At 47.6% G+C, this 23853-nt stretch overlaps 2 long non-coding RNA genes and 1 pseudogene across 3 annotated transcripts in view; all 3 read right to left on the minus strand.

The window, feature by feature from the left end:
• The window catches only part of LOC308478187, a 353980-nt gene that overhangs the window by 208892 nt on the left and 121235 nt on the right, over positions 1 to 23853 (minus strand). The window lies entirely within an intron of this gene.
• On the minus strand, positions 5296 to 6320 carry LOC308478185. Its single transcript, XR_013986892.1, has 2 exons — positions 6187 to 6320; positions 5296 to 5469 (listed from the first exon to the last, which is right to left on the minus strand). It is a non-coding gene; the product is annotated as an uncharacterized lncRNA (long non-coding RNA).
• Positions 18275 to 22679, minus strand: LOC308478105 (cytoskeleton-associated protein 5 pseudogene; annotated as a pseudogene). Its single transcript has one exon. The product of its transcript is annotated as a cytoskeleton-associated protein 5 pseudogene (transcript).

Here is a 23853-nt window from a genome sequence, read left to right on the forward strand (position 1 = left end):
GCAGTTTCCAGAGCAATATGCAAACCAAAACACAGCCACCCTTCAAAATTCACTCCAAATTTTTGCAATGCAATCCTCCAGCTAGGCAGTGCTTGCGAAAATTCATATGCTAAGGTAAAGTATATATTAAAAAAAGCATTACGTTAGTGAAAATAACAGGTGAAAATGCATTCTATTAGGGAAGTATAATGCATAAACATGTGGGGAAATGAGCTTTCAGTGGGAATACTGTGCATCAAGTGAACAATAAATGCTCATCTCTCTAGACTATTGTACAGCTGGCTCTGTAAAGGCAACCAGGCAGTGCTCAACTATGTTCACTCCCAGTACGTTTCCGAGCATGATTCAAAGCGTTGGCGCTGGCCTTTAAAACCTTAAATGGCCTGCATACCTGAAGGAGCATCTCTGCCCCCATCAACCAAACACTGAGGTCCATCACTGGACTTCTGATCCAGCTCAAAAGAAGAACCATTTTAGTTTCTGCTGTCTGTTAGTCATGAGAAAGAAAGAGAGAGAGAGAGAGAGAGAGAGAGAGAGAGAGAGAGAGAGAGAAAGAAAGAAAGAAAGAAAGAAAGAAAGAAAGAAAGAAAGAAAGAAAGATGTTCTCTCACATGGAAGTGATGGCAAAGTGGCTGTCTCTGGCCACAGATCTCAAGGACTTTTTCATGCTTCTGGCATAATGTTCGCACTTCAGATAAAGTGCAGGAAGTTACATTTTCCTCGTTACAAGGTGTTGCAGCAGAGCCATTAAGGTGGACCGAACAGCTGTCAATTTAAGGCAGGAGTGTTCTCGAGTGATGGAGCGAGCCAGCGGCAATTCAAAAGCTTTCTCCCTGCTCTCACTTCATTTTCATGATTCCAGCCTTAACTCTGCCGCGAAAGATCTCATTAGAATGGAGACTGTTAGATGGGAACTCCTACGCTCATAAAACACATTTTGCAAAATTCGGGGTGGCGGGGTGAGACGTATATTTTATTACATCTATACATATATTCATTAAGCTTTATTGTTGATACCGTATATCTGTATTGTGCATTACTGCTTCTACTAAAGCAGAGTTTCTCAAAGAATGGATCGGAAAACAACAGCGAGACTCAGGCCACTGTTGAATAGGCATCAAAGCCACAGCCACTGGTTTGCTTCCTACCTGTGTCCTGTAGCCTTTTGGTTGGCCCAATTCCAGCACCACCAATTCATCGAATTATAGAGTTGGACTTGGGATGAACCCCCATCTAGTCCCACCTCCTGCTTGCATGCTGAGTAAAAGTGGCTGGGAGATAAATATGTCATTGGGAGAGGGAGCAGGGGAAGAGGAAAGGAAGGTCTCCTTCAAAGGGAAGAGGGACAAAGGACGTGTAGGAAGGGAATCATTCCAGTCTTCTTTACCAAAGTATTTATAATCCACACTTTCATGAATGCATATATAACAAGGTGGTACCAGAATCAGAAAGATTATTACAGCGATGATTGATTGACTGAATTTATATACCGTCCTATACCCAGAGGTCTCAGGGTCGTTCACAGAAAAGATCACAATATATAAAACCAAAATAAGAAAAATAACCCAATAATACGCCCCCCCACCAAAAAAAAGAGCCACATTTTAAAAGGATGTCCATCAGGCCAACCAAAGGCCTGGTTAAAAAGGAACGTTTTTTGCCTGGCGCCTCAAGGTGTATAATGAAGGCACCAGGTGAACTTCCCTGGGGAGAGCATTCCATTACATTGGGAGCATTAGAACATAAGCAGAGGCCAATAGCCCATCTAGTCCAGCATCCTGTTCCCACAATTGCCAGCCAGATCCTCATTGGTGGCCATCCCTGCCTCCTGTGGCAGCAGGTTCCATCATTTAACTCTGCACTGTATGAATCAATTAACTTATGGTTTCCACTCACATCCTGCAGGCCCAAGGCCTCCTTTATTCATCCCATTAATGGCTCCTTTGCAGGAGACCTACAGCGGCGAAGGAAATGAGATTATGCTCGGGGCAACACATGCAATGGCACAGGAGAGAAACACACACATACGCACACTGGAAACAGATTCTGCAGTGTGAGAAAGGTGAGATGTATATAATAACCCCCAGCAGCCCTTTGACAGAGGCTCTGGCATTGTGAAGCACCATGGGGGAAGGAAGAAGGGAGCGAGAGGAGGCAGCAAGTGACAGAGGTTGTTTGCCTGCAGTGCCTGGAAGAAATTATCCCTTTTTCCAAAGACTAGTAATTCCCAAATCGTGTGCTGGAGCATAGCTAACACACCGTGAGAGCACTGCTAGTGTGTTTCAACGCTTGTTGTGGACATCCGTCTGTCGAGAGAGACAATGGAGTGTGCCTCCAGGGGTGAAGTCAAACTGCTATGTGTCAGATGCTGCTGCTGGTTGCTCGTGAGTAACCAGGCAGGACTCCGACCTGACTTTTACAGGTTTTATTGTGCAAACTATTTACCGTGCAGATCTACAAAGTTCATGTCCGACTTAGTCACTTGCAGAATACGGGAGTGGCCCCTTCCGGCTTCTCCCCCAAAGTAAGAACTTCGGCACCCCAAGCCTCCTCCTCCCCTCCTTGCATTTCACCCCTCTGCGCTAGCTGGGCGATGGAAGTGGCGTGCGTCCCTCCTGGCCAGCCTGGCGAGGTGAGGCGCTGGGGCTCTTAGCAGCATCCTCACGCCTTTCCCTCACATGGCTGGCCCCTTCCCTCTCTTCTCCACTGGAGGTGTGGCTTTTCCCACCGCTGGAAGAGGAACTGCTCCTCAGGAGTTTCGGAGGCTCTCTGTATCCCAACGGCCCCCCTGCCTCCCTCCCCTGTTCCGATGGCAGTCCTCTGACACTATGGTTGCAGCACTGATGTCCACAGGGCACCAGCCTGGGCAGTATGTATGGAGGTCCTGGGCTGTCCGGACAAACACACACACACACACACACACACACAAACACACCTGGCCTCATTCATGCGGTCCAAAGGAAAGCAGAGCAAGATGTTTGGCACCAGCTCGGCTGCAGGAGCTGCCGGAAGGAGTCATACAAAGCACCATCCAACAGACTTAGAGACTCCACTCCGAATTTGTGTATGGTTTGTGGGATGTAACATAAGCAGTCAAGTACAACATTTCCTGTTTGCCTAGAGTGGACATGCAGGGGGATGTTGGTCCAGCCAGTAGAACTTCCTGTTACACCTGGTCTGGAGCATCCTTCCTTTACATGTGACCAGGTAGGTGGGCATGACCCTTCCAGACCCCACAAAAGGTCCAGTCACGCAGCCATTTCTCTCTTTTAAATGCTTTCTCTCTTTCGATGCCTTTTCTCGTCTTGGACTGCACTGCTGGCTCTCAGCCAGCAGCACGTGGGATGAGTTCTCATATGGGATGAACTCAAACCCTCTTCTGTAACTCTAAGCTAAAGCCTACCTTCAGGGATCCAACTGTGAACTGAATGTGAGTAAACTTGTCAATGTTAGTTATGAACAAGACTGTTGTATCTTTATTCTTTAGGAGGGAATCGAAGGGGTCTTACCAGGAATAATAGAACTTAGGAGATTCTAACGAATCTGCAACTAGCTTCCTGCTGTGTAAAAGGGGGGATATACTCTGTTGTAGCTACAAACATGAGTTTGACCAAACTGCAGGAGGCGGTGGAAGACAAGAGTGCCTGGCGTGCTCTGGTCCATGGAGTCACGAAGAGTTGGACATGACTAAATGACTAAACAACTCTGCTGTATGAATAAACTCACTAGCATGGGTTAGGAAGGATAATATTTAATCAATATATCCTCTCCTGCTACCCACAACCTTCCCACATAGTTTACTCCTTAGTTTTTCCTTCTCCTGAAGATATCCCTCAAGACAGCAGAGGTTTAGGACCAGAGTTTCCTTCTCCTAAATGAGCGCCCTTTCCAGATTGACAAGCTCCATCTGTCCCTCGTTTCTGCTACAGCATGGGCAGAAACCGCCTTCTTGACTGTTAGTCCCACTCTTGGTCTTGTCTGCTCAATCCTTCAGAGCCTGTCTTCCTATGCAGAGAAAGTCCCTAACTCGCCAAAGGTTTGAGACCCATTGACTACCCTCACCTGGCATGCCAACAGCTTCTAGGAGCCACAGGTGAGAGCTGAGTGCAGGCTGGGGAAGAAAGGTGATCAAATTACCCCAAAAGGAGCATGACATGTCCCCCAGCAGAGGTACGAACCCTCCCCTAACACCCCACCCACCCTGTTTCAACAAATGGACCCATTTTAAGGCTCCTTTGAGCCCCAGAGGTGGGTTCTGAAGAGGTGGGTACTGCATTGCCTCTCTGTGTGAGTCAACGTCCTGGTCCAACTTCCTTCCCATCAGCTTCTTCTGGGAGGTAGCTATTTCTGCTGAATTACTTCCCTCGAACTCAGTTTAGTGGAAGGGGAGAATGTTGTTGTTTAGTCGTGTCCGCCTCTTTGTGACCCCCTGGACCAGAGCACGCCAGGCACTCCTGTCTTCCACTGCCTCCTGCAGTTTGGTCAAACTCATGCTGGTAGCTTCGAGAACACTGTCCCACCATCTCATCCTCTGTCGTCCCCTTCTCCTTGTGCCCTCCATCTTTCCCAACATCAGGGTCTTTTCCAGGGAGTCTTCTCTTCTCATGAGGTGGCCAAATATTGGAGCCTCAGCTTCACGATCTGTCCTTCCAGTGAGCACTCAGGGCTGATTTCCTTCAGAATGGATAGGTTTGATCTTCTTGCAGTCCATGGAACTCTCAAGAGTCTCCTCCAGCACCGTAATTCAAAAGCGTCAATTCTTCGGCGATCAGCCTTCTTTATGGTCCAGCTCTCACTTCCATACATCACTACTGGGAAAACCATAGCTTGAACTATACGGACCTTTGTTGGCAAGGTGATGTCTCTGCTTTTTAAGATGCTGTCTAGGTTTGTCATTGCTGGGAGGGGAGAATAGGGGGTTCCAAAGAGAACCAGGTTAAGGACGATTCCTTTGTAGGAGCGCATGCCTATTTATAGTCTGAAACTATGAGCTCTTTCATACGGGCAAATTCAGGTTGCACAATTATAATTGGATGGGATGTCTTGTGCAAGAAACCTGCTTCACCCCCCAAAGTGGACTTTCTGCAATAAGGAAATTGAAAGGAAAATGCGCTGGAGAATGGGCCCTGGTGGTGGCCTAAGGAGTAAGACCCCTGACTCCTGTGAAAACAGTATAAGAAAGTAGCTGGGAACCTGCTTCAGTGTCAAACATAGAGAAAGGGAAAATAAACAGACTGTGTTTTTGTATCAGTCGGGGGGAAAGATGCAAAATGTGACTAAACGTCAGAAAGAGTGTTCAAGCTGCGAAAATGAATAGCTTTATTAAACTTCAATATCATTTACAATTTATCTTCTTGTTTTCTTTCAATATAGTAATAGGATGTTCGTATGACAGACGTATATTGTGCTTCTCCCTGGTTTTCTTTGTGTTTCTAATCAATGTATTCAGACGTATTGTGACAGTCTGTTCTGGAGGGTGGAAACATATTTAAAATTAATTTTTTTAAAAAATTAAAACAGTATAACAAGGGGGACTGCCTGATGTTAACAGCAAGAGTAGCAGTAAAATGGAGTTGCAATAGACAGCAAGAAGCTGTATGTGCTTCTCCCATGGCACCCCCAAGGCAGGATGATTCTGCCATTGAGACATAAAAGCGAGTCATCCTGTTCAGTGGAAGGAATCCCAGCCTATCAGGGTTCATGGAGTGTGTGAGAGATTAAATGACACACGTTCTGTTTTCCATGACTATTTCCAACTGGCAATTCATAGCAAAAGCAAACGGTGCTGCCTTAACCGCATGACCATATGACAGCTGTCTTCGAAGATCTGAAGCACCCAAACCAATGGATTCAAATGACAAGGAAGTCCATTCCTGCGGGAATGTCCAGGATGGCAGGAGAGGATATATTGTTTATTAATATCCTTCCTAACTTGCGCTAGCACCTTCCTTTACTTAGCAGAGTTTACGGAAGGTGCTAGCGCAAGTTAGGAAGGATATTAATACATTCCCCTTTTACATGCACAGCAGACAGCTGGTTGCAGGCTCGTGTGAGCCTCTCACTATTATACAATTCAGCCTGTCTCAGACTGAATTGTATAGTTCCTGGCAAGTTCCCTTTAAATCCCTCTTAAAAGAATAAAGACGCCACAATCTTATTCAAAGTCAATAAAAGAAGTTTACTTACATCCGTTCACAGTTGGATTCCTGAAGGCAGACTTAGTTACAAATAGGAATAATCCCAGTGCTTCTGCTAGCTGAGAGCTAGCAAAGCAGTCCTAGCTGAAAGTTGGTCAAACGAAGAAGTCAAAAGGAGAGAGGTGTGCTGTGTGACTCATCCTTTTGTTACCTGGACAGGTTAGGTCATGCCCATCTTTAGTCACATGCAAAGTAAGGATGCTGCAGCCAGGAGGAACAGGAAGTTTTCGACTGGATGGATGGACCAAACATCCCTTGCATGTCCACTCTAGGAAAACAAGGAATGTTGTACTTGACTGCTCCAAGTGGATTACGTCCCACAATTCTGACTGAACACAACAAAGAGCTTTCACGAGGGTGAGAACCGTTCAGCTATGGAACCGACTCCCTCAGAAGGTGGTGGACTCCCCTTGCTTGGCGAGGTTGGATGGCCACCTGTTGGGGATTATTTAGCTGCATTGCAGGGGTTAGACTAGATGACCCTCAGAGATCCCTTCCAGTCTTACAATTCTATGTTTCTATGAATGGGTGCTGTGGGAAAGGGTACATTCAGCAACGGAGGCAAGATTCCTGGCCTTCCCACATTATGGCGGCCCCATTTTGGTCATCGTTGCTGCTATCTCTATCAGCACACTCGTGAGCTGCAAGCCATTTTATTCCTGTTTAAAGGAATGTAGGTCTTTCAGGATTGCCGTGATCATTCTATGATAATATGGCGGTGGATAAAGCTGTATTGCAACTTTTGAGTGTTTGTTTGTTTTCTTGCTTGCTTGTTTTAAAAAACAAACAAGTGCTCCATGAACTCTGTAAACTGACATGAGCACAACAGCACCCTGCGTACCTGTGCCTCAGCTGGTACCCCAAATTGTTGTGTCTCTGGCAGTGGATGTAGAGCATAGACACTGTCGCTGGTACCTATTGTTCTCTGATTGGTTGGGATCACCAAAGTGACCATCCCTAGGGTTACATAAAGGGAAGAGATGCACGAAGAGAACAGTGAAACAGTGTGGGAAACTCACAACAAAGCCTTAAATTCGGATTATGAAAACATTCCACACAGTGCCAAATTTCTCATTTCTGTGACATCTTTTCTCAGTTTGATGCAGGCAGGAAAAAACAGAAGAATGCATGCAGCAAATGGCAAATTTACTACTCTTGGAACGATACCCATAAATTTTGCAGCCAGAGGTGGCACGTCTTGCTCTGCCCAACAGCAGGGCCAGACCTGCACAGGGAATCCAGGAGGTGGCGGTGTGATGGCCTGGGGTTCGGATTCAGAAGATGAACCTGAGGAATCCTGGGCATGAGCCTGAAGGGTCCTCACCTGTGCTGGATCCTCAGGTGCAGGCACCAGCTGAGTCTGCTCTGGCTCCTGAGGTGATGGAGGACCCATTGCCTGCAGGTGCTCCACTCTCAGCCCCGTCAGAGGAAGCTGAGGTTGCCTCTGGGTCTGGTAACCCTCCAGCCTCTCCTGAGCTGCAGAGACTCAGGGCAGAGAGGCGGTGGGAACTAAGTTCCCGCAGGAGGAGTGTTCGCCTCCAGGCCAGGAGAGGCAAGTCACCAGAGGATCGGGGCCGCCCTATGCCTCGGGGCAGATAAAAGCAAGCCAGCCCAGTCCCAGGTTGCAGGAGCAATGTTGGTGGTTGTCAGTTCCTGCCTGAACCCTGCCCTGCACCCAGATTCGACTTTTACGGACTGCCTTCATATTGCTTCATCGACCACGGACTGGACTTGGACCTTGCCTCTTGTTTAACCCCCGGGACCAGCACAGTTGTTCTCGACACACATACCACCACCCCCCCCATGGAAAGACTGGTGGAAAAAGTCAAGAGATTTGGCATGGTTTTCCAAAAGCTTTCAAATAATTACCGAATAGAGGGCAAGCAGACACTTCACACTTGATTAGCTAATCCATATTACGGCTCCATTAAACACACAATAGCATTTCCTGCCATCCGCCCCCCCCCCACTCCCTACCACCCGCCAACCCCTTTAAAAAAATTTCCAAGGATGGGCATTCACTCAAGTCATCAGCGCTAATTGCTGGTAAAACAGAAACAAAGCTCTTAAAAGGGAAATAGCTTTTGAAGGTCTAATCTGATTAATTAAGAGAGTTAATTGTTTCCATTTTAAGCAAGCGGGGAAGGGGAGGGCAACCTCCCACAAAATTAATATTTATTCATCTTAATGCATTGTCCCAGGAACCAACACAACCTGGTTTTCACGAGGAGCTTGCAAACTCCTCCTGGGTAAACAGGAAGGAGAGAAGCGGTGTTCTCCACTAATTAAGGGTATGCTATTCCCAACCTAACGGGTCTCAGTTTTAATCGCATGCTGGAAATTGTATGCAGATGAAATCAAAAGAGCAGTTCTCCCCAGAGACAAAGGCAGAGAGCAGGGAGTCTAAAAATGCTCATCTCAAGCACGTAAATGCAGCGTGGGCGAAAAAAGTCAGCTGTCGTTCAAAGTTGTACCCTCCTCCTGCCCAGTAGGTCCCTTTGCCCCCCCCCCCAATAAGGCAAAGTTGATTGGCGTTGCCATTTAAATGGTATGTATATGCAGGTCCGGATTTAGGTTTGATGAGGCCCTCAGCTCCTGAAGGTAATGGGGCCCTTTATATGTCCAGCTGTCCTTTGTCAACAACAAATTGATGCTGGTTTTTGTGTTGAATATATGCTATATGGTAATTAATTGACCTCATAGGTATCTCAAGCCATTTGCACATAACAAAATATGTATTTTATCAAAGTAATTGTTGAACTGAAATACAGTTAAGAAGAAGTATATTAATAGTGAAATACAATTAAGAAGTACCGTATTTTTTGCTCTATAAGACTCACTTTTTCCCTCCTAAAAAGTAAGGGGAAATGTGTGTGTGTCTTATGGAGCGAATGCAGGCTGCGCAGCTATCCCAGAAGCTAGAACAGCAAGAGGGATTGCTGCTTTCACTGCGCAGCGATCCCTCTTGCTGTTCTGGCTTCTGAGATTCAGAATATATTTTTCCTTGTTTTCCTCCTCCAAAAACTAGGTGTGTCTTGTGGTCTGGTGCATCTTATAGAGTGAAAAATACGGTATATTAACAGTGAAATAATTATTAAGCTCTAACTTATCATGTTTTTTTTTATTCATAACAAACTTAATAATGCAAGCACACTGGCATTTGGCAATAACAAAAGTTCCTCTAGAAACACAATTTACAAAGACTCATCATCTAGTCTCTAGAAACTTGCTATAACATGAAATAATAACAGGTGTAAATATATGATGCAAACTACTAATAATTATAAATAGCAGAATGTAGGCACCCTATATATAGAAAGGAGCAAACCGGTGATATTTGAGGGAGCAGGCTAGCAGGCGGGGCCCATGACTTACATCCTAGGAGCCCACACAACAGAAAACACTGTTGCTGCATGTAGGTTTTATTTTATTTGTTTTTATCTTATATTTTGGAAATGTACATCCAGGTGTGTTTTTTCCCTTTAATTTTTTTTGGGGCCCGCAAGAGAGCTGGGCCCTAAGCTAGAGCTTGTTTAGCTTATACGTAAATCCGTCGCTGTGTATATGCAACATCATCAGATCGACTATGGAGGGCAAGGTATACCTGCCCACCCCCACCCCCCCGCAATATTTTATTCAAGTCGACACCCCTGCATAGACTTGTAGATCTGGAAGGGACACCGAGGGTCATCTAGTCCAACCCCCCCTGCAACTTCTAGTCTGAGAGACTGGCCTAGTCTTATGAAGGCAGCGTCTCTGAAGACAAAGGCAGGGAGTGCCAACCTGAGGGCAAAGGCAGGCTTCAGGAAGCGCAACCGGTTCAGTCGCACAGTATCGTGCGGAAGGTCTTGGGTTCGATCCCTGGGAACAACTTTGGGTAGGGGTGAGGATGTTAGTTTCTGTTTCTCACTGAGCAGCTGCATGGAGTCATAGGACTCTGTTTACATTCCTGGGATTCTATACTCTTGGAGTCTCATGGGAAAGGAGACGGGATGTGACGTTAGTGGTTTCCTGTTTCCTTTGTTCCTTTGTTCAGTTGCTCTCTGCTTCCATAGAGAGAGGATGTCTTTTCTGTTCTGCGTAGCTAGAAAATAAAACGCTTTAAAATGTAGCTCATACTGTCTAATCCTTCCCTGTGCTGGGAACTCTGCTGATTGAAGAATGTGCTTGGAGCCTTATCAAAGGCTCAGGTCATTAAGCACGTCGGAGGCGGTTTCAAAGGCTCGGTCGAACAGAGCTGCCGACAGAGAGATGTCCCCGCCTGAAACCCTGGAGAGCACCTGCCAGTCAGTGCAGGGAATACTAAGCCTGATGTGGACCAATGCTCTGATTCTGTATTATGCAGCTCCCTACGTACCTATTTTACTTTATTTGCTTCCCAATATTTATGGACCCTTTTTATCATGGATGCTATTAGTGCAAGGAAGGAGGTCTTCTGGAGTATAACTGGAATAATAATAATAATAATTATTATTATTATTATTACTCTGAAAACAGAGGGTAATTGTGAAACCAAATATGCTGTCCTGCCTGCAGGTGAAGACGTTGTTATTCCAACTGGCTTTGGGGAACTGGCTGCTTTTAATGAAAGGGACAGTGCCATGCTATTTTAATTGCATTTGTATGGTTTTAATAAATTTTATATATCTATATAGTTTTCCTTATTGACGTTTAACTGCTTTTTAATGATTGCTTTGTTTTTCTATGTTTTCATGGTTATTATTTTTTATCTATAAGCGACCTTGAGTCCCATCAGAAAAAGGTAGGGTACAAGTAAATTATTATTATTATTATTATTATTATTATTATTAGCTACAGGGTGAAACTAGTTCTGCCTTTTGCTGCTAATTTGAGCAGAGAAAATGAAATCCTGCACTTGCACAAATTTAAATAAGCCTCCGGTGCGACGATTGGGGTTATTATATTTTTAATTAGCATGTCTCTCTTTAATGGCAGGCTTTTTGATTATTTTTTATTATAGCTCTGATGATGGGTTTGTTTGCCTTGCTTGTGTTTATTTTACCTTGATCTTACACCAGGCTTGCTCCTTCCTTCTTCCTCACCTGTTGCTCCCTGGAACCTGCTCTCTCGCTCATTAGAAGGACCAATCAAAACGGAGATTGACCTAAGAAGATGCGGCGGGCAGGAAACCTGGTAACGAACGTGGGCACCCTGTGCACTTTCCTGATGTCGGCGGTTCAAGCCAAGGGCGCGCCTGATGCTGTTTTCACAGATGCCCAGGACCTGATTCTCAGCAACTGACAATCTGCGGCAGCCTTGCGTTATCCAACAGGCAGTCTAAGCACTTTCATAAAGCACCAGCAAAGCAGTGGCACACACAAAGAGAGAGATTTATTTTTTTACTTTTTAAGAATTTGATGGTCCATATTTCAAAATACGGGACGCAGGTGGCGCTGTGGGTTAAACCACAGAGCCTAGGACTTGCTCATCAGAAGGTTGGCGGTTCGAATCCCCGCAATGGGGTGAGCTCCCGTTGCTCGGTCCCTGCTCCTGCCAACCTAGCAGTTCAAAAGCACATCAAAGTGCAAGTAGATAAATAGGTACCGCTCCGGCGGGAAGGTAAAAGACGTTTCCGTGCACTGCTCTGGTTCTCCAGGAGCGGCTTAGTCATGCTGGCCACATGACCCAGAAGCTGTACGCCGGCTCCCTCGACCAGTAAAGCGAGATGAGCACCACAACCCCAGAGTCAGTCACGACTGGACCTAATGGTCAGGGGTCCCTTTACCTTTACCTATTTCAAAAAAAAGAATCAACATAGTCACCATGGGGGAAAATCAGAACTTTGTTAGGCTTCCTTACAGGCCGCTCCACAATCTTCCCTCACTTATCTGTTCTCTTTTTTAAAAAATTGTTGTTGTTGTTGTCGTTTAGTCATGTCCGCCTCTTCGTGACCCCCTGCACCAGAGCATGCCAGGCCCTCCTGTCTTCCACTGCCTCCCCCAGTTTGGTCAAACTCATGCTGGTAGCTTCGAGAACACTGCCCCACCATCTCATCCTCTGTCGTCCCCTTCTCCTTGTGCCCTCCATCTTTCCCAACATCAGGGTCTTTTCCAGGGAGTCTTCTCTTCTCATGAGGTGGCCAAAGTCTTGGAGCCTCAGCTTCAGGATCTGTCCTTTCAGTGAGCACTCAGGGTTGATTTCCTTCAGAATGGAGAGGTCTGATCTTCTTGCAGTCCATGGGACTCTCAAGAGTCTCCTCCAGCACCAGAATTCAAAAGCATCCATTCTTCAGCGATCAGCCTTCTTTATGGTCCAGCTCTCACTTCCATACATCACTACTGGGAAAACCATAGCTTTAACTATATGGACCTTTGTTGGCAAGGTGATTTTTTTATTATTACTTATCCCCAACCAAACCAGAGAGCGTTCTACTAATGTAGATCAAAATAATCTGATCCGGTCATGTGCTGCAGGAAATCTATAGGCAATAGGTTTACGGAGGAAACCTGGAAGCTGTTGCTGAATCATATGTCAGAAGGGATTGCAGTTGAAGTTATATGATGCACGTTTAGAAATACAGGAAGACATAAGAATTAAAAAGAAATCGGGAGTGGGAAGGGAATGTTCAATATTAAAATAAATAATAAAATGGTATGAAACGTGATGGTCCAAAGGTACTGGATATCTCCTAAGTTACAATAAATGTATAAAATCACCCATTATGCTTTTTTTGGAGATCTGGAGAAGCAATGCAAATGTTTAAAGATTTAAATCTTCAAAATTCCATGTTTGGAGGCCATGTTTCATATTATTTTACCATTTTTTAGCATTAAGTCTCCCTCCTGCGATTTCTATTGATTTGCTTTGTTTTGATGCAAACTTCCTTGAAGCCATGTTCTGGCAAAAAGCACTGTGTAAGAAACAAAAATACAGAAATATTTAGGATGATGCTGAGCATTTGCCATACTCAAGAGTAAGCCCACTGAAACCAATTTGTTTAAATAAAGCGTTCTAAGTCTGCAGCCAATCACTTCCATTGGATGACCCAAGGTCTCATATGACCGGGGGAGAGAAGAACTTTTCACCCTCTCCACTTCGTGAAGAATTTTGTAAGCTGAACTAAGTGTTTCAGTCGCCTTGAGGACACTAGCAAAAGTAGGCGTGTTTGAAGACAAATTCCATGCTTCGAGCAGAACAGCAAAATTCTATAAAGCTTTTTCGACTCCCCTAGGATGTTGGTGGGGAAGTTATGATCCTTGTAATAGATCATTGTTCTGTGGGTGTCCATAGCAACCTTAATGCATGAGCTATTTTGCATCTGACAAGCGGCGGAGGGTTTTGAAATTCTCCGGAGAGTTTTGATTCCCTGTATAACATGATAGGGAACAGGCTGCATCTCTAACCACCCGGCCTATTGACATCTCAGAGAGTTTCCATGCCTCAGGTGTGTTTGCAAAGCCAGAAGGGTCAAGTGGCAAGAGGTATGCTTTATGGTACAGGAGAAAGAGGTTTTGTGGAAATAAGGCAGGCAAGAAAGTTTTAAAAGCCAAACTCAGTATCCAGTGAATCCCAAGAGAATGTTACTTTTGGGGTTCAAGTACTGAAGACTTATGGATGACTAATAATAATAATAATAATAATTTATACTGCACCCATCTGGCTGGGTTTCCCCAGCCACTCTGGGCAGCTTCCAACAAGGGATTTAAAATACATTAAAACAGTCATTAAAAACTTCCCTAAACAGGACTGCCTTCAGATGGCTTCTAAACGTCAGATAATTGTTTATTTCCTTGACATCTGATGGGAGGGCATTCCACAGGGCAGGAGCCACCACCGAGAAGGCCCTCTGCCTGGTTCCCTGTAACCTCAGTTCTTGCAGGGACGGAACTGCCAGAAGGCCCTCGGAGCTGGACCTCAGTGTCCGGGCTGGATGATGGGGGTGGAGACGCTCCTTCAGGTATACTGGGCTGAGGCCATTTAGGGCTTTAAAGGTCAACACTTTGAATTGCGCTCGGAAACGTACTGGGAGCCAATGTAGGTCTTTCAAGACTGGTGTTATGTGGTCTCGGCAGCCTCTCCCAGTCACCAGACTTACCATAGGGAAGTTTGCGAGGGTTGTGCACTGAGTTAAACCCGTCTCATTCCTGAGTTGCATTGGGCCAATTTAGGGGGATCCAAGCCTGTTCGAGACACCTCCGGATTGCCCTGGCTCCGGTTGGGTTGCCCAGAGTGATTTGGGGCTATCACAGGCTTGTGCATTGTGCAGGATGCCTGCAGAGGAACCAATGGGTAAGTAGATTCCAGCAGGATCAAAGCCTCCATTTACCAGCTGGTGAGCAGAGAAGTCAATCCTACAGGCTGCGGGGTGCTCCTTTGCAAGAAAGGCCCCTGCCCTGATTAGGATGGGGGTCCGCATGGCCATATCCATCACTATGCTGCAGCCCCTCACTTAAAGGGCCTTCCCTAATTCTTTGCCCCTCCCCCCACCAGTAGTGGAAGCAGAATAAATTGTGCAAAATGAGATTTGCGTAATAAATTCAGATGGTATACAAAGCCCTTTTCATCCATGTGAAACTTTGAGGAACAGTCGGATGGTTGGTCCCTGCTACCCAGGCCAATATTGTGCACGTTGAGGTTCTCAGTTCTCCTTCAATGACACCTAGAAGAGCCCTGTAGCTGGATCAGGCCCAAAGGGGCACATGGTGTTCAGCATCCTGTTCCTACAATGGCCAAACCACTGTGGAAAGCCCACAAACATTATTTTTCTGGATAGCATTACAAGCTTGGTGGACATGTTGTTTGGTCGTTTAGTCGTGTCCGACTCTTCGTGACCCCATGGACCAGAGCACACCAGGCACTCCTGTCTTCCACTGCCTCCCGCAGTTTGGTCCATGGGACTCTCAAGAGTCTCCTCCAGCACCATAATTCAAAAGCATTCATTCTTCGGCGATCAGCCTTCTTTACATCACTACTGGGAAAACCATGGCTTTAACTATACGGACCTTTGTTGGCAAGGTGATGTCTCTGCTTTTTAAGATGCTGTCTAGGTTTGTCATTGCTTTTCTCCCAAGAAGCAGGCATCTTTTAATTTCGTGACTGCTATCACCGTCTGCAGTGATCATGGAGCCCAAGAAAATAAAATCTCTCACTGCCTCCATTTCTTCTCCTTCTATTTGCCAGGAGGTGATGGGACCAGTGGCCACGATCTTCATTTTTTTGATGTTGAGCTTCAGACCATATTTTGTGCTCTCCTCTTTCACCCTCATGAAAAGGTTCTTTAATTCCTCCTCACTTTCTGCCATCAAGGTTGTGTCATCTGCATATCTGAGGTTGTTGATATTTCTTCTGGCAATCTTAATTCTGGCTATGGATTGGTGGACATAGTATATCTTGATTTCAGTAAGACTTTTGGCAAAGTTCCCCATGATAGTCTTGTGGAGAAGCTGATAAAATGTGGGCTGGATGAGGTAACAGTTGGGGGGAGCTGTAGCTGGCTAGCTGACTGAACCCAAAGACTCGTCACTAATGGTTCCTCATCATTCTGGGGGAAAATGACAAGGGTCATAGCTGTCAACTTTTGGATTTGAAAATAAGGGATCAGCAGCCTCACCTGCCCTGGAGACAGTCCACGGGATATCTAACAATCTGGGATAGCAGTGGGAAGGGCGGGAAACGGCGCTGAAATAAGGGAATTTCTCGCAAAAAAAGGAAGGTTGACAGCTATGAGCAGGGTGCCACGGGGTTCAGTTCTGGGCTTGTTTTGGGGTTTTTTAACCAGTGTGGTATAGTGGTTAAGAGCGGTAGACTCGTAATCTGGTGAACCGGGTTCGCGTCTCCGCTCCTCCACGTGCAGCTGCTGGGTGGCCTTGGGCTAGTCACACTTCTTTGAAGTCTCTCAGCCCCACTCACCTCATAGAGTGTTTGTTGTGGGGGAGGAAGGGAAAGGAGAATGTTAGCCGCTTTGAGACTCCTTCGGGTAGTGATAAAGCAGGATATCAAATCCAAACTCTTCTTCTTCATCATCTTTATAAACAACCAACCAGTGGCCAACCAGATGCATCTGCGAAACCCTCAAGCAGAACCCACGCACAAGAGCCCTCACCTCTTCCATGGTTTCCAGCAGCTTGTACAGTGGGACCTCTGGTTGCGAACGGGATCTGTTCTGGAGGCCCGTTCGCAACATGAAAGAATGCAACCTGCAGCGGCACGTCTGCGGACACACGGGTTGCGATTTGCCGCTTCTGCGCATGCGCGTGACGTCATTTTGCGCATCTGGGCATGCACGAGCTGTGAAACCCAGAAGTAACACTTTCTGGTACTTACGGGTCACCGCGGGACGTAACCTGAAAGAATGTAACATGAAGCAGGCGTAACATGAGGTATGACTGTATTAAGAAACCTCTGCCTCCAATGGGAGGCAGAGCAGAGCTAATAGCCACGGATAGTTTTCTCTTCCTCCATGAATTACAGTGGTACCTCGGTTTAAGAACAGCCCTGTTTACAAACTATTCAGTTTACAAACTCCGCAAAACTGGAAGTAGTGTCCCGGTTTGCGAACTTTACCTCGGTCTAAGAACAGAAGCCGAATGGTGGAAGGGCACTGGTGGCAGGAGGCCTCATTAGGGAAAGCGCGCCTTGGTTTACGAATGGTTTCGGTTTAAGGACGGACTTCTGGAATGGATTAAGTTCGTAAACCGAGGTACCACTGTAGTCTAGTCCTCTTATAAAGCCATCCAGTTTGGTGGTCTCCTGTGGGAGGGAGTTCCATCATCATCATCATTTTTTATTTGTATTCCGCCTTTCCATAGTTGCAACTATGCTCAAGGCAGCTTACAACATGACATGACAGGATTTACATAATTACAAAATTACATACCTACAAACATAGCAGAAGTCATAAACAATAAATAAACCACATCAAAACGTACACAACCAAATGGAAACAATTTCCACGTAAATCATAAGATCTAAAACTAAGGATGCAACAATCATATCAATAACAGCAACAAGCTCTCTCAGCCCCCCGTAAACAATACTTCAGCCCAATAATCTGTTCAACAGCCTCAGTTTTTGTAGCTGGAGTCAGTCCACATTCCACTCTCCCAGGCCAGATGGGAAAGGGCCAGCAAGGCAGGGTGCAGGTCTTCCAGGGCTCACGGCCAAGATGGTCTTATTTAAAACAACACAGATAAAAATTAAAAACAATTTAAAAGAGGAGCCCTCTCTGCTGAGCAGCAGCCACAGTCCTTGTGAAGCCTGTCAAGCCCCGCCCCAAGCCAGGTGGAAAAAGGCAAGGGCAGGACCCTTCAGGCCCTCAGCAGGCAGTCCTGACTATACGCTGCATGAAATACTTCCCTTTACCTGTGGGATGCAATCCACTGAGAGCAGTCAAGTACAACATTCCTTGTTTTCCTAGAGTGGACATGCAAGGGAATGTTTGGTCCAGCCAGTCGAAACTTCCTGTTCTTCCTGGCCTGGAGCATCCTTCCTTGCATGTGACTAGTGGGTGGGCATGACCTTTCCAGACCTGGTCAAAGGACAAGGTATGCTGCCACTCTCTCTCTTTTCCATCTTCTTTTCGTCCTGCAAACTTCCCAGACTGCTAACTGCAGTCACTAGGTCAACCCACATATGGGGTAAACCTGTTTGTATATGCTTGTAACTTTAAGCCTTAAGCCTGCCTTCAGGGATCACACTGTGCTCTGCCTGATCGTGAGTAAACTTTCTTTTTCTTGCTTATGAATAAGACCTTGGTGTCTTTATTCTTTTAGGAGGGATTCAAGGGGTCTTACCAGGAAAATACTAGAACATATTTCAATCTGGACATGCCAGATGGAATTACGTATTGTCTTAAGAAACTCACATGAGTTTGCAACTTATTTTCTGCTGTGTTAAGGGGAATGTACCTGCCTAAGTAAAGGAACTTGCAAGCGCAAGTTAGGAAGGATATTGATAGACAATATATCCTCTCCTGCCACCATGAACATTCCCACATTACCCGTCCTGAATCTTCCAGCATTCGGCTTCAGTGGATGTTCAGGAATTCTAGTGTTATGAGCCCATCAATCCAGCCCCAATGACCAAAGCATGATTTCAATGATGGCACCTCTGGTGTGTTAGGTAGGCAGTTGATTTTATTGTTTAGTTTTTCACCTTGAGAATGATCTGCTGGCTGGAGAGGGAGGGCCAGTGGAAAGCATGCCTGGCCAAGTCATTGACCCTGTGCTCCTGGGACTCCATACTTGAGGTTTCTTTCTCTTTTCTTAGGCAACGGGGGTCTGTACTGTTAGCATCACTCTAAGCCACTTTCTGCAGGAGAAGAGCTCTTCTGTTTGCTTTGTCTCTCTGTCCCTATAACTGCCAAACCGTGCTTGACATAGCTCCGGAAAAGGAGCGAGCTGTTTCTCAAGAAAGGCTCCAAGTCTGCCTGTGGGTTTCCCCCCTTGTATTCATACAGTTCCTCAAGGCCCGCCCTGGCTGTCTCCTTGCAGTTGATCTTCTTGAAAATAGCTGCCAGAGTCTCATTTGCTTTGTGCTCATCTGGGTGAGGAGAGCCCTTGTCCTGATGGACAGCAGCCTGCTCTGACAAGTGCTCCACAACCTTCCACAGGTGATCCTCCAACTCAGACTCATCTCTGTTCTTGATCAGCGTCAGGTGGCCCATGATCTCTGCCCCCTTCAGCTTGCAAAGAGTGTTCAGAAGAGACTTCAGGGCTCGGAAAGGGTAGTTGCTCGAGTACTGCTTCAGCTTCTCCTTGGGCATAGCCTTCATGAAGACATGGATGTCCAGCAGAAGCTGGTCAAGATTGATGCTGCCGATGGTTTGTGGCAGGAACTTGATGGCTTTCCACAAGCACTTGGCAACCATCTCAGAAAAGGCCACCAGGTCAGTGGGGGCATTCAAGCCTTCATGGAGGAGCAGCAGCAGAGAGCTGAGAAGCCTGTTGTGGTCTGATTTCTCCAGCACCTTGCTTATCAAGTGGCTGAGAGACTGGGCGGTGCCCTGCTCTTCCTGGACCTCTTCAATGGGAGAATCCAGCAGCAAGGCAATGAGGCTGCTCAGGAGGTCCTTCAGCACCCCAGCAGATGCTTCCTGGGCGAGGCTCTCCACCTGGAAGAGGGAGACCATGTTGGAGATGATGCAGCTGTAAAGCTCCATGACTTTCTGAGTCCTCATCTCCTCCTCCGCCATCACGTGGAGCTGGTGAATGAACTTCAGCTGCCGAAGCGTTGCGATCAGGAATGGGTTGATATGGCCAGACAAGGTTTCTGCTTGGTCCTCCTGCTTTAAAATCTCCTGGATCTGCAAAAGCGCCTCAATACTGGTGCTGGTGCTGCCGCTGGCTACGCGGCAGATGATCATGTTGATGTTGGGGTTCTCAGTCCGGTAGGGGACAACATCAACTGCTTTTGGACTTCTGCAGGAGGCCGTGCCATCATTGACATTCTGCCCCCCAGCTTGGTCTGCATGGGAAGCCAGATGTTCTCCCCCTGTGTGGCTGCCACCAGTTCCCTGGCTTTGTTTGTACCCTTCTAAGGACCCCAGCCTAAGACTCAGGTTGAAGACCTGGGTGTCCACTGTTTCTTCCTTGACTTGCTTGGCAGCTGCATCTTTCATGCTCCCTTCCAGCAAGTTCATGTGCTTGTCAGAGATGTTCCCAATGGCCTTGAAGGCCTCGACTCCATAGACGTCCCGGGCAATGGCGATGACTTTCAAGGCCGCGCAATGGACAGCATTGTTTGAGTCTCCCGTCAAGGTGATCAGGGTCTTCAGGGTTTTGCTTGGGTTTGGCTGACACACTTCTGGACCATACGTCTTGAGCAGCCAACCAAGCTCTTTCAGGCACCCCACCCTCTGGTTAGCATTCTTAGCCTGGGCTCCCTCCAGGAGGAAGCAGAAAGTCTTGGCGGCCGGGTAGATCAGGGTGGTCTGCTTCACGATCGCCCGCACCTCTTTGAGGATGGACTCCTTTGTCCCTCCCAACTTCAGAAGGAGGTAGGGCAGGAAGGAAGCAGCCTCGTTCTCCATCAGCTGGTACCTCTCCTCAATCAGGAGACTGAAGAGTTTCTTTAAGTATTCCAAGGTCTTCATCAGCACCCATGTGTTGGTGTCAAACAGCCGCAGGCTGAGCCATTTCAGGATGAGGTCCAGGCAGCTGATGACCCCATCCTTCTCACTCTCCAAGTGCTTGGTCATCACAGTCAGCGCCTTGATGTGGTGCTGGAAATTGGAGTGAAAGAGCTCCTCCTGCAGCCAGGTGGAGAAGCAGGTGCACATCTGGGCCTTGAGTTGCTCCACATATTTGCTGTTGGGGCTGCTAAAATTCCACCTCAGCACCTTCAGGGCCTTCTCGTCCTTTGCCCTCTGCTCTTTTGCTTTGGGGACGATGATGAAGATGGGGCCCAGCTTACTGATGTCTTCCTTCATGCTGAGCTTCACCTGCGGCTTCACATTTGGTGGCTTCTTTGGTTTGGGGACGGTGCCTTCTGACTTGGCTTTCTTGACATCCATTCCCCCATCGCTGGCTCCTAAGTTCTCTGTTGAGGAGGAGACTGGCTTGCACTGCTGGGGAGAAGCCAAGATGGATTTGGGCCAAGACTTGCCCCGCGGTAGCTTCGAAAGGGATTTGGGGAAAGGCCGGGTGGGCTTTGCTGGATGACCAGCTTGGGTTTGCTCCAGCAGAGAGAGGACCTGGTCTTTGGAAGCCGGCTTCAGCTTGTTGGCAGCTTCGGCCATCCTCTCAAAGCCAAGCTGGAGGACGAAGAATGGCACAGCCTCAAATGCCGCTTTGTGCATGTCCTCGTGGTTGTCCTCCAGGGCAGAGTAGAGGTGGGGCACGCAACGGAGCAGGTCGTTGGTGGCGGAGCTGGAGGACGGCAGCTTCTCCACCAGCCAACCCAGGAGCCCCTGCCTTTGGAAGAAACTCTCCTTCTTTGGATCTGCAGAAAGATCCTCCACTTCCAGCCATTCTTTCATGCCAGTCTGCTCAGCCCAGGCTTCCACAGTCATGAGAGCTGCAGCCCGCACACCACTTTTGCTGTCCCTCAAGATGGCGATGATGGACATCCCCAGAGTCTTGACGTGCTGCCTAATGCCTGGGCCCATTACCTTGGCCAGCTGCTGGAGGACAGAGAGCGTCTGCTTCACAAGGGCTTTGTTGGAGTCGTGCAGGCAAGCCTTCAAGGCCACGGGGAGGTCCCCCAGGCTGGGCTGGATGGACCCGACATTGCTGAGGATCCTGGAAACCTCCTCGAGCCCTTCCTTCCGGACCTTCCAGCTCGTGTCCTGCATCTTTGACATCAGCTCCTTGGAGATCTTCTGGCTAATGTCAACAGCATCACTTCTCTTGCAGGGCTGAGCGTCGCCCCCTCTCTGCTCGCTCCCGTTGTCCCTGCAGAATTTGCAGCGGCCTCGTGTTGGAGGGGGCGGGTGCTGACCACTCACCTTCTCAAACTCCATGTCAATCTGGGAGAGCAAAGCCGGCTTCTCATCCTCAAAGAAGACCCTCAGCGGGGCTCCGACATACAGGTACATCACCCCTAGGAGGCCGAAGGCAGAAGCTCTCTCGTCCGGGTGAGCAGCAGTCAAGGCAGATTTGATGTAGCCAATAAAGTCTTGGGCCTCCAAGCTGTCAAAGCCAAAGTCCTTGATGGCACCAGTCAGCCAGCTGAGTGTTTCCGAGTGGGTCCTGGGGCTGTCTTGCAAGAAGGCCGCTTCCACCACCTTCCTCGCTGTCCAGGGCAACCCGCAGGCTTCCGCGACGGCCGTAAGAGCTTCCTTGGTGTCACCGCTGCAGATGACATCCCCGATCTTGTCCACCAGCTTCCCCAGAACAAACTGGGCAGTGGTCTTGGAGAAGTTCCCCCTCTGGGCGATGAGGGTGACAATGTGCAACTTTTTCTGCATCACCTGCAACTTGGTCTCGTTCCACCCGGGCTCCCTGTCCAGCAGTCTCACAAGCGCCTGGCAGGGCATCTGGCTCTTTTCCATCTTCTCCACGGCCTTCTCAAACACCTCCAGGCAAGAAATCCGCTCCTTCCAGTTACTGCTGTCCATGTCCCGGAGGCAGGATGCTGGGAGGACAGCGGCAGCTTCCAGCTCACATGATTCCTCTGAGAGTTCCGCCTCTGGCGCAGTCCTTGGATCTAGCATCTTGGCTCACCTTGAGTTCTAGAACTTTGGCTAGCCATGCGGGGCATGGTGGCTTTGTCCTCCCTTGGGCGGCCCTCAGACCAGGGAGGGCAGAGGACATTCCGGGGAGTAAGAGAGGTGGCGGAAGGACCCTCAAGTCTTCCTGGCTGCCCCCCAGCCTCCTCCCTGGGCCCCTCCAGAAAGGAGGTGATGGTTCCCACACCTTGGGGAAGGGGCCCTTCCTGAGGGGTTGCTGCTCCCGCTGGTGAGCGGTGGCTTCTGCCCGGAGGCAGGCTGGGCTCATTGTGATGTCATCAGGACCCTAGCCAGGAGCTTGCAGCAGCAGCAGCAGAGGAAAGGAAAGTCAGGCGGGGAGAAAGTCTTGCAACCGCCATGAAAACCTCCAGAGTGGGATGTGGGGCTTGTAAGTTAAAAACAACTATGTTGTTTAACATGGTGCATTAATTATTGAAGCTCCCCATGGGCCCTCAGGATGAAGGTTGGGAGAGAATTTTAAATCATCATCATCAAAAGCTAATTCTAATGGTTAAGAGGGGTGGACTCGTAATCTGGTGAACCGGGTTCGCTTCCCCGCTTCTCCACATGCAGCTGCTGGGTGACCTTGGGCTAGTCACACTTCTCTGAAGTCTCTGAGCCTCACTCACATCACAGAGTGTTTGTTGTGGAGGAGGAAGGGAAAGGAGATTATTAGCTGCCTTGAGACTCCTTCAGGTAGTGATAAAGCGGGATATCAAATCCAAGCTCTTCTTCTTCTCTTCTAATTCTATTCCAAGCTTGTTGAGGTCTAGTGTCCAGATCTAGTCCACCTTGGTCAGACCACACCTGGAGTCCTGTGTCCAGTTCTGGGTGCCACAATTTAAGAAGGATGTTGACAAGCTGGAAAGTGGGCAGAGGAGGGCAACCAAAATGGCCAACAGTCTGGAAATGAAGCCTTATGAGGAACAGGGGGAGTTGGGGTGTTTAGCCCGGAGAAGCGGAGACTCAGAGGAGATATGAGAACTGTCTTCAAATATCTGCAGTGCGGTCACAAGGAAGAGGGAGCAAGCTTGTTTTCTGCTGCTCTGGAAGGTAGAACTGACCCAATGGATTAAAATGACAGGCAAGGCGATTCTGACTAAACATTAAGAAGAACTTTCTGATAGTAAGAGCCATTTGACAGTCAAACGGTCTCCCTCGGGAGGTGGTGAACTCTCCTTCCTTGGAGGTTTTTAAGCAGAAGTTGGATCTGCTAGGGATTTTTCAACTGTGGACCAAGTTAAACAGTACACAAAGAAACACAGAAGCATAGAATTGTAGTTGACTCTTAGGACCCCTTCCAGGTCTGTAATTTTATGATTCTATTATCACCATCTCCCTTCTATTTCACTTTGTTCATCAGTGGTGGGTAGCTATAGTATCCTATAGTAGTTGGAGTGTCATCCTTGAGTCCAGCCACCTCCCTAGATGGTCTCCTGCTACTAATATATTTAAAGAACTTGTTGTTGGTCTTAATGTTTTTAGCACTGTGTTCCTCAAATTCTTTTTTCGCATTCCTCGCTGTTC

The sequence above is a fragment of the Podarcis pityusensis genome (assembly GCF_964106645.2).
Source record: "Podarcis pityusensis genome assembly, chromosome: 5".
In the NCBI taxonomy this organism is placed as follows: domain Eukaryota; kingdom Metazoa; phylum Chordata; class Lepidosauria; order Squamata; family Lacertidae; genus Podarcis; species Podarcis pityusensis.